Source organism: Numida meleagris, chromosome 2 (genome assembly GCF_002078875.1).
Source record: "Numida meleagris isolate 19003 breed g44 Domestic line chromosome 2, NumMel1.0, whole genome shotgun sequence".
Lineage (NCBI taxonomy): Eukaryota > Metazoa > Chordata > Aves > Galliformes > Numididae > Numida > Numida meleagris.
The window spans coordinates 15,995,201-16,010,871 of NC_034410.1; the positions used below are offsets into that span (position 1 = coordinate 15,995,201).

The 15,671-nt window shown below is 42.3% G+C and overlaps 1 protein-coding gene across 1 annotated transcript in view; it reads right to left on the reverse strand.

Annotated features, from left to right (window-relative positions):
* The window catches only part of GPR158 (G protein-coupled receptor 158), a 186,915-nt gene that overhangs the window by 33,976 nt on the left and 137,268 nt on the right, over positions 1 to 15,671 (reverse strand). The window lies entirely within an intron of this gene.

The following is a 15,671-nucleotide window of genomic DNA, read 5'->3' on the forward strand; positions in this document are numbered from 1 at the left end:
GGATTATTATACAAGGTAAAGATGATAGGGATTAATCAAATCTGGTACAGAAAAGGCTGAGGAGGGCGCTGGTCAAAAACTGCCAAAAGAAACATAACAGTAATATTTAGCTAAAATATTTGTTGGGGTTTTTGTGCTCATTTTAATAAAATCAATGTTAACCACTTTATAATAAGACTGACAGGCAGCACTGTTTTATATCAACTGTGTTGAAAATGAAGCTCTTTATCAGCATTGTGTTCTCCTTCCACTTTTGGAATAAATATTAAATTTATCTTGTGGTCTGCACATGCAGGTATCATGGCCAAGACCTTCATGTGTATTTGAAAGAAATGTTTATTCTTCATCTTGTCTGCAAAAGATAAGATTCAAACCACTCTCACAACAGATTAAATCAGGAACATCTCCACCTGTCACAAGATACAGCAGTGTCACCACCAATTGAATCTGAGACAATAAACAATGCTAACTTCTTTGGATAAAATTTTCCACATGATAGACTGTTATTACTAAAAACAGTCCCTTGCAAGCAGGTTACACTGAAGGGAATGAAAATGCTGGAAATGGTACAAAAGCCCATCAGGTCTCTGGGGAGTTATTTTTGCTCAAATCGATTAATACAGTGAATGCCAAAATAGCTGAGGTATGAAAGGAGAGGTTAAGAAATTATCTTATCCAACCCTCTTGACTAAAGATGCATCAACTACCGCAGGTTACTCAGGACTTTGTACAGCTGGGTTTGGAGTTACTTGTGTATGTTTAGCATCTCCCACAGCAAGAAGAGGAAGAGCCCAGTTGCTGGCATGGAGGAGCAGTGACTTTATGTACAATAAAAAGCCCAACATGCGAGTTAAATCTCAAATGCTCCCAGAGCAGCTTCATGTGCAGTTCCCAGGATCACAGGAGATGCTTAAGATCTAGGAACAACATCAGATATAAATGTGCATCAATATAAAGGTGCAGATATTTGGCATTAAGGGTTGCAGTACCTGCAGCTCTCCCCTTCATTTGGCAGTCTTCTTATTTTACATTTGTAAATTCTCCAGTCTCAAAAGCAATAATGAAATAAGGTTCCAAGCCTTAATTACTTCAAAACTCCTCTATTTTCTTCTAAATGTAGATGATGCGGCAGGCAAAGAGACATTAGTTGGTAGCCAAGCTGCTTGTCATATACACTCCCTGCCATACTGCCCAACTTATTTTTGTTTCCCTCTTACTATTCACTAAGAACATCAGAAAAAAGGAAATTTTACAGTACAGACAAACAGACCAAAATAGAATTGTTTAGACCTAACCTCATTCACACTACAGTGTTTGAAAACCTCCTCCTGGTGGAAGGACAAGTAGCACAATGACTGTGTATGAAAATGAACAACAGCATGTGATCGCAGCTTCCCAGCAGAAGGAAAAAAAATTGTCCAAAGTCAAACATAGAAGAATGAGAAGAATGCATCTCTTCTGTTTGTAATACTACAATAAGGGAACAAATTACTAAAAAAAAAAACCCAACAAATAAAAAGCCCCAGCTGTATAAAATATGTATCTGATAAAACGTTGAAGAAGGATAGATTCTTCTGCTCTGACTGGCATCAGCTTGGCTTGTGCAAGCATCACAGTACACAGCAGTGCAGAATATCCCCATGTTTTTCTGTACGCTATTTCTGTTTGAACCCAGCATGGTATTATCTGCCACTACTGTGATTTAAACATATCAGTTACAATGACAGTCTGGAAGAGATAAAATTGCTCTCTCTTTGTTTTTCTTCCAATGTTTCATACAAAATACAACAATTAATTAAATTCAAAGTTTCTGGAATCACTGTATAGTGTCAGCAGTATCTGAAAAAAATCATTTTTTTCATAGACTTCCATGTTCTTTTCCCAGGTAAGTGCTCACTGAACCATGTTTACTCTCAAGTCTCTGTAAGCATGGGTAGCAATCAGAAAAAAATGCTAATTGGGTTAATCACAAGCTCTTCTAAGCAAGCTACAGTTTCTTGGAAACTAATTTCTGAATGTCTGCCTGAATTTATGAAAACAAATATTTTTAATATCTCGACAAAGACATGCTGTGGCTACCTCCCACACTCAACAAACTCACTTGTTGCCTCCCTTGTACTGTATGATACCATACTTGTTGGAACTGCCTCGGCAGCCAGGACTGTTTCCTGAACTAACCAGCATTAATGATGCAAGATCATCCAGTCCAACCATTCATCTATCACCAAGAATTCTCACTAAACCATGTCCCTCAACACAACGTCTAAACATTCCTTGAATACCTCCAGGGTCAGTGATTCCACCACCTCCCTGGGCAGCCCATTCCAGCGCCTGACCACTTTTTCAGAAAAGCAGTGTTTCCTAACATCCAGCCTAAATCTCCTCTGGCACAACTTGAGGCCACTCCCCCTCATCCTGTCACTGCTTACAAGAGAGAAGAGGCCGACCCCCAGCTCACTACAACCTCGCTTCAGGTAGTTATAGAGAGTGATGAGGTCTCCCCTGAGCCTCCTCTTCTCCAGACTGAACAATCCCAGCTCCCTCAGCCGCTCCTCATAAGGCCTGTGCTCCAGACCCCTCACCAGCTTCGTCGCCCTCCTCTGAACGTGCTCCAGGGCCTCAATGTCTTTCTTGCAGTGAGGGGCCCAAAACTGGGCACAGTACTCGAGGTGGGGCCTCACCAGGGCTGAGTACAGAGGGACAATGACTTCCCTACTCCTACTGGCAACACTATTTCTGATACAAGCCAGGATGCCACTGGCCTTCTTGGCCACCTGAGCACACTGCTGGCTCACATTCAGCCGAGCATTGACCAATACACCCAGATCTATTTCCTCTACACAGTCTTCCAGCCACACTGCCCCAAGCCTGTAGTGTTGCTTAGGGTTGTTGTGGCCAAAGTGCAGGACCCGGTACTTGGTCTTGTTGAACCTCATCCCACTGGATTCAGCCCAGAGATCCAGCCTGTCCAGATCTCTCTGTACGGCCTTGCTACCCCCAGGCAGATCGACACTGCTGACTTGGTGTCATCTGCAAACTTACTGAGGGAGCACTCAATGCCCTCGTCCAGGTTATCAGTAAAGACATTGAAGAGGACAGGCCGCAGCACCGACCCCTGGGGAACACCACTTGTGACTGGTCGCCAGCTGAATTTAACTCCATTAATGATTAACTCCATTAATAATGAAAAAAAGTGACAGAAGCAGAAATTATCATAAACTACTAAACACCAACAGGTACAGGGAGATGACCTGGAGGCTGATTCTCCTATGTTCTGCAGCACAGCAGTCTGTTTTTCCTGTTCATTACCTTAACCTGTCAGTTAACTTCCCCAGCGCTATGGAAATGAGCTTAAGGTTTGGGTCAGAAATTGCTTGGAGACATTCTTCCTTGTATTGGCTTTCTTTTGATGAAAATATTCTCTCCTACAACTTCACTCTGCTGTTGATTTCACTGAGAAATGAAAGACACAGTATCCCTGACCAGCAAATCTTTTATACGTGACAAAATACAAATTTCAGAGTGCAGTTTAAAGCACTCAGCTTAGTGAATTTTTGCTAGCTTTTTTTTTAATACTGAAGACAAACAAAGAATTAAAACTCTCAGGGTGTATCACTCAAAGAGACCACAAATTTTCTGATATTCAGATAGCATGGAAATTAATTTCAATTAAACACTGAAGTGTTCCAGTTTTGCATGTGTCATTGAAAAGCCATCTGACAGTAGCTGTTGTAAATCACTAACACAGGGACTGTATTGCAACAGACCATTTAAGTCATGGTCAAAGGCTGAGTTGTCAAGGGTTCCGAGCCAATATAGAAAAACAAGAATAATGTGTCTACTTTAAGATAAACTGAATTAAAATTATTATTCTGTTCTGAAGGAGCACTGTGAAAGACAGAAGACAACTCATCTAAATGTTAAAAACATCACGAAGAAAGACAGAAGTTTAATTCCTTCCAGACAGGTAAAACACACTGAGATCATCCTTGCAGACCCAAGTAATTATTATACAGCAATGAGACCCTACTGACAACAAAATGAGTAGAAAATACAACATGCTCAAAGATCAGTAAAAACTGCGAAGATGAAGTAAGCAGGAAGGGTCACAGCACTCGGGTCACATATACATGAAACAAGTGTTGATAGCCATGTTGACTTTTTTTAAAGAGAAGTCATTTAAATAGAAATATCAAATGCTCCTAACAAATGCCATGGCGGTGACTTTGTTTCACTGCCAAATAACTCAAGAAATGAACAGGGAAAAATAAATAGGAATTGATAAGATTTCTTTCTTATTAATAGTCAGACGTTGATCCAAATTCAGACTTGGTGACAACCGTGGAACAAGAACTAATCACAAAAGAAACAGATCTGGACTTCTGGATACAGCAAACAGCTTAAATGTTCTTCATACAGTAAGAAGATGGTAACAAAACAAATTAGCACAGTCCAACTGAACAGACAGACAAAAGGGAACAGAAAATGACTCGAGATAAATCATTTGGTTTCAGTATTCTATCTGACAAGTCTTGCAAATGACATTGATGGTTGTGACTTTACATGGTATTGCAGATGCATGATGACAGACCTGAAGCATTCTAGGGCAGGGCATGCTGCCAGTTCTTCCTACCTCCAACTGTGCTTGAGCTGCATCCAGGCTGCAACAAGCTAGGAAACAGCGAAGCTCAAGTGCTCCTTGCTTTCTGAGAAGACAGGTACAAAATCTGTCTTCCTGATTTTGATTTTTGGCACTCTTCAGGTCACTCAGTTGTACTATTCACAACAATCCAATATTCATTCTAGATTTCTGGAACCCACCACAGGGTATGCATGTGGGATTTGGAATAAATAGTAGTGTTTGGGTTTACAGGATGAAGGAGAAGAGAAGGCTCTGGGTAGACATAATAGTGACCTTTTGGGCAAAGTATAAATGAGTATCAGAATACCAGGTAAAAGAAGGAACAAGCCCAAAGTTCAAAGAAGAGTACAAACAGATGGTGGCCATCACCACATTTCCTCCACCACAAATGACAAAAGGATAAGAAAAGACACAGAACGGTAAACAAGGATTCTGTGCCTCATCTCTTGTCTACATCAGTGATACCGACGTGAATGCAAATCTCAGTGAAGAATGTGATAAACTGTAAGAGTTTCTTCACAGGGCTTCTGGCCCTGAGGGATCAGAAAGCAAACTGTCAGAACCAGTGCCACCAAAAAAAAGTGAAATAACTTAGTAAATGGGGACACTGCGCTGAGCGACACTGAGGCACCCATTTGCTGCCCAGATAATCTCACTAGAGAAGTTTGCTGCTTGCTGGGGGCCTGATTCAAGACATCATGAAGAAGCTACCAGGTATGATAAAGCTGGGAGTAGTAGACTGGGCATGTAGATGCTGGATGGGACAGAACCAAACAAGAGGGACAACAATTACAGTGGGCAGCAAGCTGGCTGGGCTTATCACCACAGCTTTTAAGTAGATTTGACGGGGTAAGGGGACGTACTGCTGAGTGACAGAGAAAAGCCAAGGAACACTGTCACTTTAGGGAAGCAGCAGGGGAAAACCTCAGATTTGTCCCAGAGGAATGTGGGAGGGCTCCTCCAAGAAACTAATGACCTTTCTTCCAAAGATGGTAAAGTCCGTTTTTTAGGTTAGATGTTAGAAAGAAATTCTTTACTCAAAGGGTGGTGACGCACTGGCACAGGCTGCCCAGAAAAGCTGTGGATGCCCAAGGTGCGGAGGTGCTCAAGACGAGGTTGGATGGGGCCCTAGGCATCCTGATCTAGTGGTTGGCAACCCTGCCCATGGCAGGGGTTTGGAACCAGATGATCTTTAAGGTCCCTTCCGACATAAGCCATTCTATGTCTCCATGGTAAATTGAATGGAGCACCAGCCATTGTTTCTGAGGAGGGGCCCTGACAAAGTTTCCTTACAAAAGACTGAGTCACAGACAAAACCAAATATTACAAAATAGATGTCCTTACAAACTCCTAAATTTTAATACATTCAAATGGTAACATGGCCAATGTCTCATTTTTATAGGTGTAATAGGTTTTTATTCATCAGAGACCAGTATGAGTTGATCCCCACCAGAAGCCATGAATTGCTACTTCTAATCAGAGCTTGACATTCAGCACCTACAAGGCTCTCAGATAAATACATAGGCAATTTTCTCAAATAGAAATGTGTCATTTGCAAACTGAGTAAAAACTTGGAAGAGATTTGGTCATTGCAGCCATATTCTCCAAAGCATTTGAAAAAGTGCAGAGAAGCAAAGTCCAGAGCTGGATTACGTTAATCCGATTTAAAAGAAAAAGGTCTGTCCACTCTAAGATAAAAGGCAGACTTAATGCCAAAGAAAGATCCTGCATAAAGTAATTAAGGTTGTTACTAAGAGATACTGGGACAGTGTAATTCTGGCCCTTCTATCAGGTTTGAGGCTCTCAGCACTATAGAGAGTTTTGTTCAAAGCAAATAAGAGAGTGATTTCTGACATGTGTGAGAAATAGGTCAGAAGGAATATATAATGGTTATTTAGAGACTGGCAGAAACCATAAGAGAGCCAGAAAACACATGGTTTAATAAAAAATAACATTAAGTTCAGTACACAACTTCACAACACAAATATGAACAGTGGTATGAAAAAAAGATATGTGGTATAAAAAAAGAATGAAAAAAATGAAAAAGAAGCTTGTCACACATGCCAAAGCTACAAAGACAAGTCAAGCAGAAAAACAGATCTCCTACAAAAAAAAAAAAAGTGGACATAGATTTGTTTGCAGCCACTAAAAAAAAAAAAAAAGCTGCTAGATTTTTAGCCTTATTTCAGTGAGGTAACAGTACCAAGTAATTCCACACTTACACATATCAACTTGCTTTTTAACAGCCTAGTAAAGTACCAGGGTACCCTCAGACACTGGCTCTTATTTTAAGCTGTGTATTTATGCAGTTTGAACTGATGTATTATTCCAGACACACGATGCCAATTAGCATTATTCACAACTGAACAGTAGAAAATGATGCCAAAGTAATGCTGCAAATCACATCAGAGAAAAGACCTTGGCCCATTCTGAGCAACAGGGCAGCACCAATGAGTCCTTGGTTGCCACCATCCAGTGTTTTGCAGAATAAAACATTGAAAACAAGCATACCTGCACTGTTGAAAGTTGATGCCAGAGGGTCCTAGCGGATATATAAAAAGATAGTTAAGGAAAATCAAAAAGTCTAGCAAGATGTGTGGTTGCATGACTGGCTGGCTCTTGTACACAGCTCTGCAAACAGATGCTAGGAGGCAAAGACTGCAGAAAGCAGGGCTTCCCCACCAGCAGCCCTGCACTCACATGAAGCTGTAACCTCCCATAGGCACATCTAGGAGGAGTAGGTGGCAACTCCCTGAAATGCCAGTAAGGGGAAGAGAGGATGTCTTGCTCAAGAAGATCTCAGAAAAACAACAGACCCTGTTGCTGCAGAGGTCCAGAACATATCTCAATGGAACTGCTGCACCGTTTTCAGCTGCCAGAACACAACAGGACTGATGGCTGGGGAGAGACCCAGAGGCCACCAAGTAACGCACCACTGCTAACTGGCTTCATTCACACTTTAGAAGCAGGCACTCAAAAGTCTGCACTGATTATTAACTGCTAGTACTTTTAGATTTGGCTAGAAATAGAGACTGCACTTTGAACCATACAGAAGTAATTGCAAATGTACACAGGCTCACACTGTGCACATAAAGGGGTAGAACTCAAGTCAAGAAAATACAAAACACAGCTGACTGTGATTTTATGTGGCATTAAGCCATGTAAAACCTGACAGTGCACAGTACCATAAAAATCTGCAATAGTAAGAGTTACATTTTTAATACAAATATTTTGTGCTAATTTTCAATTTTAAATATTATAGATTAGATCTGAAAGCTATAGCTTGGCGCTTGCAACGGAACTAATAAATAATGAAGCTCTTCAGAACCTACTGATTATTCCTGAACTTACAGAATCATAGAATCCTAAAATGGTTTGGGTTGAAAGGAACCTTAAAGATGATCCAGTTGCAAAACCCCTGCCATGGGTGGGGACACCTTTCACCATATCAGGCTGCTCAGGGCCCCATCCAACCTGGCCTTGAACACCTCCAGGGATGGGGCATCCACAACTTCTCTGGGCAGCCAAAGCAGCACTGTCTTGATCTTCCTAGTTCAGGTCATGGACCTAATCTACTGCATCTAAGGTTCTAAGACAACCCTGGCTCTCTCTCGGAGAAGTGTGTATGTAAATAACTCATATATAATAATTCTGTGGTAACTCAACAATATGCAAGCTAGTACAATAAACTTAACCCTGCAGTCACGTATCCCAAAGAGGTTAAGTTAAGATAGTTAACTAAATTACCATCCATTAGCTGAATAGCCATTAATTTCAGTTGCTTGCTTAATCATCCTCTGTTGCAAAATAAAACAGGTTCATTTAAGTAACTACTATTCTTGTAGCTTGGCAATTAGGTCATGGTAGCAGTTCATTCTCAGTCAGCTGCGATGGCATAACTCCACTGATCCAGTCATTACATCCAAGAATGGCAGCACAGTGTTTTATGTCACCAATGGTTTGTCACCACTGGTCAGGTAAAGATTCATGTTTTCAAAAACATAATAGCAATTTTTGGCCTTGATGATAAGCCAGAAAAAGCAACTCATACTTAAGAATATTTAGTCCAGGCACCAGTTTTCCCAGTACGAAACATCTGCATTAGGGTCTAATTAGGATTAATTTCAAAGCAGCTGGTATATCCCATTAAACAGTATTACTGTAACCATGTCATTTCAGTTTATAAGAATGCTTAATTTCTAAACTGATCCACAGTAATATGGATGTTATAATTTATATTGTAAGTTTGTTAAAAAAAAAGACAAATACAGGACTAAAACTAAATTATAAAGCTTGATGCATTTTATTACACAGATCATTATGTTTTTCTATGCAAACTCCAGTAATTTGTAGTCATACTCAAGTATAACTTTCAAGAAGGGATTCAGTTTTGATCTGAAAGCAGCACAAAGAAGTCTCCATATCTTGTTTGGTTTTTCAATAGCCGAGCACTGTTGCTGTGAAAAACTGGTGCCAGATTGCTCATTTGAATTTCAGTGGCTTTGGCTTCCAACTGCCAGATCCTACTAAGCCTCTGCCCAACAGATTAAAGAGTCTTTCATGCCTACTTTTCTTCTCCCAGTCAGTTTGTACACCACACAAGAAATCACCTTGCAGTCTTTTTGCTGATCTAAACAACAGACTGAGGTTCAGAGTATCAAACACTTTTATAAGCCCTCAAATATTTTCTGAACCATATCCATCTACTGCATACCTGCCTTAAAAAATGCATCTCATGAACAGGGCATGACACAACTATATTAGTCTTAAAGATGTCACCTACATGCAAAATGAATTCCCTACTGGTAATCTTTGAAATTAAAATCTGTGACGTTAACTAGTCCCTAACCATAATTTCTTTTGAGTGTATTCAAATGCATCTCTTTGACTAAACCCAAGGCACAAGGCAATAAAGATTACTTTTCATTACTACTGCTTCTCAAACAAAATCTACCACTTCATCAAGCCTTGTGTTATCCACAAATTTTATGATTAATCATTTTGTGTTTGGTTCTTCATTGCTACTGAAAATGCTGAACAGTATCAGGCTTACTTCTTGATTTGACATGAGCCCACCAGAAGCACTCCCATACAGTCATGATTTTTCACTGACAATCAGTGTATGTGATCTGAAAATCTCTCCTTCTACTTAGCTGTGATCAGCTCGTGTGTGGAGTGTGAGTCATACACTTAACTCCCTCTTCACAATCCTCCACAAATAGCCTGTAACTCAGGCATTGCAGTGTGATGTCTGGCTTCTCTTTTATGCCATAATCCTACCCAGCAGACAGCTGGGCAGCAGATACCTTCTTTTACTAATTCTGTCTTTCCCACAGAAATTAAAAAACAGCCTGTATAACTTTTTCACATATATCACAAATGTGCAAGCTTGCCTGGAGCAAGGATGATGCTGTATTACACAGCAGCACAAAGTTTTGCCACCTGGTGGGATCCTGCGCTTAGCTGTGTTTCGGCTTCATCTTTGAAGCCCTCCTAATATCATGTTATGTGATGCGCAAAACCAGACATTTCTCCCATTATCCACTATGGTGCTGTTGCATGCACCATCATGAGATCTGAAAGGTCTCATGATACCTGTGGGTCACTGCAGAGGGCATTACCACCCACTGCTTTTCTTCTAAATAGGACAGCAACATAATTTTAATATTACAAAACTGGATACTTTCTTCACCTTCTCTTGGAACTTCCCTAGCCAAACCTGGTTTACTAAGATAAAGCAGAATGTGTGCTACCCTAAGGCAATTAAAAAAAGCAGACCATGGAACCATACAGTTGTATTTACAATATATTTATATAAATTAAATATTAACAGGAATAGGTAAAAATGTTTTTAAGATTACAGTGCTCTAATAAAATTATGTATTTTAGAATCATAAAGCATCCTGATTGGAAAGTACCCACAAGCATCACCGAGTCCAACCCATGGCTCCAGCTAGGTATGCCCAAAATCCAAACCCTATGTCTGAGAGCTGTGTCCAGATGCTCACTGAATTCTGGCATGAGGTGCCATGCCCCCTGCCCTGGGCAGCCCGTTCCGTGCCCGCTGCACTCTGGTGCAGAACCATTCCCTGACCCCCACCTGCCCCTCCCCTGACACAGCTCCATGCTGCTCCTTCGGGCCCTGTCGCTGTCAAAGAAAGCAGAGCTCAGCGCTGCCCCTCCACTCCCTGTGAGGAGCTGCCTCCCTCCAGCCCTCTCTGCTCTGGGCTGAGCAAGCCCAGCTGCTCCTCATATGCTCCTCCAGAGCCATCACCACCTTTGTAGTCCTCTTCTGAACGCTCTCCAATGTCCATCTTACATTGCGGTGCCCAAACTGCACCCAGTGCTGGAGCTGAGGCCGCAAAGAGCAGAGCAGGACAGCCCCTCCCTCGCCCAGTGGCAGTGCCGGGCCTGGTGCACCCCAGGGCACACTGCTGGCTCACACTCAACATACTGTAAGTCAAAACTCCCAAGATCCCTTTTGTGGAGCTACTCTCCAGTCTTCTATGCCCCAGTCTGAACATACAGACAAGGTAGCCCTGTTGCATGTGCAGAATCCAGCACTTGCTCTTCTTATCTTTCATGCAATTGGTGATTGCCCTCTAATTTGTAAAGATCTCTGTGCAAGTCCTCTCTACTCCCAAGGGAGTCAATAGCTCCTCCCGATTTAGCATCATACATGAACTAACTTAATTTACTTTCAAATTCTTTATCAAAGTCATCGATGAAAACACTAAAGAGAACTGGTACTAAAATGGAGCCCTGCAGAACCTCACGAGTGACTAGCTGTCAGCCTGATGTAATCCCATTTACTAAAACCCTTTGAGACCAACTCATCAGCCAGTCATTCACACAACACGTTCTGGTTTTGCCTTGCTGTATGCTGGACATTTTGTCCAGAAGGATATTGTGAGAAACAGTAACAAAATCTTTGCTGAAACCCCAAAACATTCAACATCAAGTGGCTTCCCTTGTTGAATTTCCCTTGGGCATCTTTGTCATAAAAGGAGATCAAGTTAATTAAACAAGACTTTCTCCTTGCAAACCCATGTTGGCTGTGACCAATGACTGCATTGCCTTTCAGTTGTTTTTCACAGCATCACAGAATAGCTTACGTTGGAAGGGACGTTAAAGATCATCCACTTCCAACCTTCTGCCATGGGCAGGGCTGCCAACCACTAGATCAGGCTGCCCAGGATCCCAATTCCAATGTTCAATATCTCCCAGAACAATTTTCTCCATACTTTCGCGTGGCACTGAAATTAGGCTGACGGGCCTGCAATCACTGAAGTCTTCCCTCTTGGGACAACATTTGCCAGCTTCTACTTGAATGGGACCTCTCCAGATTCCCAAGACTGTTGAAAAATAATTGAGTGATGACATCAGCCAGCTCTCTGAGTACCCCGGGATGAATCCCTTTGGGTGCCATAGACTTATATGCATCCAGCTGGAGCTGCAAATTGCACAAAATTTTGGGTTGGGTGGGAGTTTATTGTTACTGCAGTCACAGCTGTCAAAGTGAATGCTCTGGTGGTCCCAGAGCCTATAATCGGTGCTGAAAACAGAGGCAAAGAAGGCATTAAACATCTCTGCTTTTTTGGCTTCCCTACTGGTGAAGTGACCGGCATCATCAAGTAACAGACTCCTGTGTCATCTCTCAGTCTCCCCAGTACGGGAATGACTTTGCCCTGTGAGATGAAGGCCCAGCCCAGACCTCAGGGCAGGGGAAAGTCTAAGGCACACAGCTGCCCAGGGCAGGCTGCGGGCACAGTGCTAAGCAAAGAAGGCTAAGGGGAGATGAAGAGCAACAGAGGTGCCCCCTCCTCATGCTGCAAGGAAGCACCAAGGGATCATAGAATCACCAAGGTTGGAAAAGACCTAAAAGATCATGCAGTCCTGCCATTCACCGATCACCAATATTACTCCACTAAACCACGTCCCTCAGTACAACATCTAAATGTTTCTTGAACACCTCCAGGGATGGTGACTCAACCACCTCCCTGAACAGCCCATTCCAGCGCCTGACCACTCTTTCAGTGAAGAAATTTTTCCCCATATCCAACCTGAACGTCCCATGGTGCAACTTGAGGTTGTTCCCTCTGGTCCTATCACTAAATGGGATGGGAAAGGCCTCAGCAGCTCCTGGCACCTGGCGGTTGTTATGGATGGCAGTGGTTGGTGCAGGACAGTGCTGCCTCTCTGTTGAATTTTTTGCTTAAAGATAATGTTTGTTAGTCCCATTTCTGTGCTGAGCTCCATCAAGATTAATTCTGCACCGAACATTCTTATAACAGTTATGCCACATTTTATTAGTCTATATATATGAAAGTAGATATTTTATTCAGAAATATGAAACAGAACCATTATGCTGTCTAGTTAAGGGTAGTTATTGCTTGAGAATGGCAAGGATACAAAATGAGCTAAATAGGATTTTAATAATGCAGATTTTATTGGGAAAAAAGCCACAATAAAATGGAGCATGACCGTTATTTAATCTAGAATCACTACCAAAATGAGAATTCCATTTTGAATGTGCATCATACAAGAATGCTACATGGAATTACCTAACTCTTACACCCTCTTTTTATTTATACCATAAAATAATAAACTAGCAAAAGTTTGCAGGAGGCAAGATAAATGAATTATACTTGGGAAATGAATGAATTAGATTAAGACACACTAACAAGAAAGCAGATGACCTTGACCATCCTAATTAGTGAAACTTAGTTCCTTACAAACTGCATGTATATAGATTTTTTTGCAGCATGTCCAACTCTTCTCTCCTACTCCCCCTAACAGCCAGGCAAGAGGCAGAGCACATGAGCTGTCAGCCAGCACAGGGCACATCAGCCACAGGTATCTGCTTTTCCTGTGCCTTTCACCTTTCTGCCCTGTGGGATTGGTCATAACTGTTTTCTGCTCCAAAAACATTTTTCACAAAGCTTTGTAGCATATAACATCTGCTTCTCTGATCTCATTGGCTGAATTTGGTCAATGGGTTTCAAAATGAACTGAGAGATGAAGCAAATCTCTTTTCCTTTGGCACTTGGTGAGATGCTGCTTTAGAAGTTGTCTGCATCATATACACCAAATGACAAACTCATTCAAGCAACATCCTTTTTTTTTTCTCAGACACCCCAGACATCTTCCACAGGACTGGAACTATCTCTTCTCATAAAAAAGAAGTATCAGTGACATGAGCTACAAATAATGCAAGTGGTATAAGAGTCCACACACATAGAATCACAGAATCATACAATGGTTTGTGTTGGAAGGGACCTTAATATCATCTAGTTCCAACACCCCTGCTATAGGCAGGGATACCTCCCTCTAGACCAGATTGCTCAAAGCCCCATCCAGCCTGGCCTTGAGCACCTCCAAGGAGGGGGCACCCACAACCTCACTGGAAAACCTGTTCCAGTGTCTCACCACCCTCACAGTAAAGAATTTCTTCCTGATATCTAGTCTAAATCTACCCTCTTCCAGTTTAAAATCATTTTCCCTTGTCCTGTATCTACATGCCCTTACAAAAAGTCCCTCCCCAGCTTTCCTGTAGGCCCCCTTCAGGTACTGGAAGGCCGCTATAAGGTCCACCAGGACCCTCCTCTTCTCCAGGCTGAAGAGCCTATCCTTGTGAGGGAGGTGCTCCAGCCCTCTGATCATCTTCGTGGCCCTTCTCTGGACCCGTTCCAATGGCTCAATGTTCTGTTGGGGGCCCCAGAACTGGATGCAGTACTCCAGGTGGGGTTTCATGAGAGCAGAGCAGAGGGCAGAATCACCTCCCTCGACCTGTTGGTCACGCTCCTCTTGATGCAACCCAAAGGATACGGTTGGTCTTCTCGGCTGCAAGCGCACACTGCCAGCTCATGTCATCTTTCGTCAACCAACATCCCCAAACCCTTTTCCTCAAGGCTGCTCTCAAGCCATTCTCTGCCCAGCCTGTATTTATGCTTGGGATTGCCCCTACCCAGGTGCATGACTTTGCATTTGGCCTTGTTGAACTTCATGAGGCTGGGCCCACCTCTCAAGCCTGTCCAGGTCCCTCTGGATGGCATCCCTTCCCTCTAGCGTGTCAACTTCACCACTCAGCCTGGTGTCACCTGCAAACTTGCAGACGGTGTGTCATGGTTTTATGATTTTCGGTTATTGCTACTCCACATCATAACATCATGTAGTGAATGTACCTGGTTCTCAGAAGAGAAGGACTACTACATTCCCCACAGTACTTTGCTCCTCTGTTACCATTTTCCAGCCACAGGGAAAAGATAAAAGATCGCAGTATAAAAACTTGCAGATCACGAGACCTCGTCCCTTTTTTCCGCCATCTCTCGTCTTGGCAGCACCTCGCTCTCCAGCCGTCTTATCGTCGGTAGTAGAGTAAGGCCTACCTTGATTTTGGGACATTCTCTCTCTCTGTATTGGATTTATCAGCTTAAATTGTAATTATATTGTATTATAGTGTGTTGTTTTGCATTCCGATATTTTATTTAGTAAATTAGTTTGTTTCTCCTCAGATTGTTGCCACTGTTCTTTGCTCTCAGGGCCATCTCCTTACCCTTTTCCCCTTTTCCCTTTTCCTGGGGCGTGGGCCCGTGGGTCCCCCGTCCCCTTTGTCACGGAACCGGGCCGAACGCCCGTAAACCATTGACACGGTGCACTCAATTCCACTGTCCATGTCACCTACAAAGATGTTAAATACCACTGTGGTCCCTACTTGGTCAGTGAGCCATTGACCACAACTCTCTGAGTATGACCATCCAGCCAATTCCTTATCCATTTTTCTTCAATTTGGTGACCAGGATGTCATGCATGCCACTCTCAAGTGCTTTGCACAAGTCCAGGTAGATGATGTCAGTTGGTCTTCCTTTATACTCATTTTCCATGCTCTGCTTTATTTCTTTTTTAAATACAGGTGGGAAAATATGAATGACAACAAACTGCTGTATGTAGAAAGAATACTGGAAAAAGACAAAGATGTTTGGTCTCACAGATTTACCATTTTTAATTAAATCAAGTGCATGATAAATAC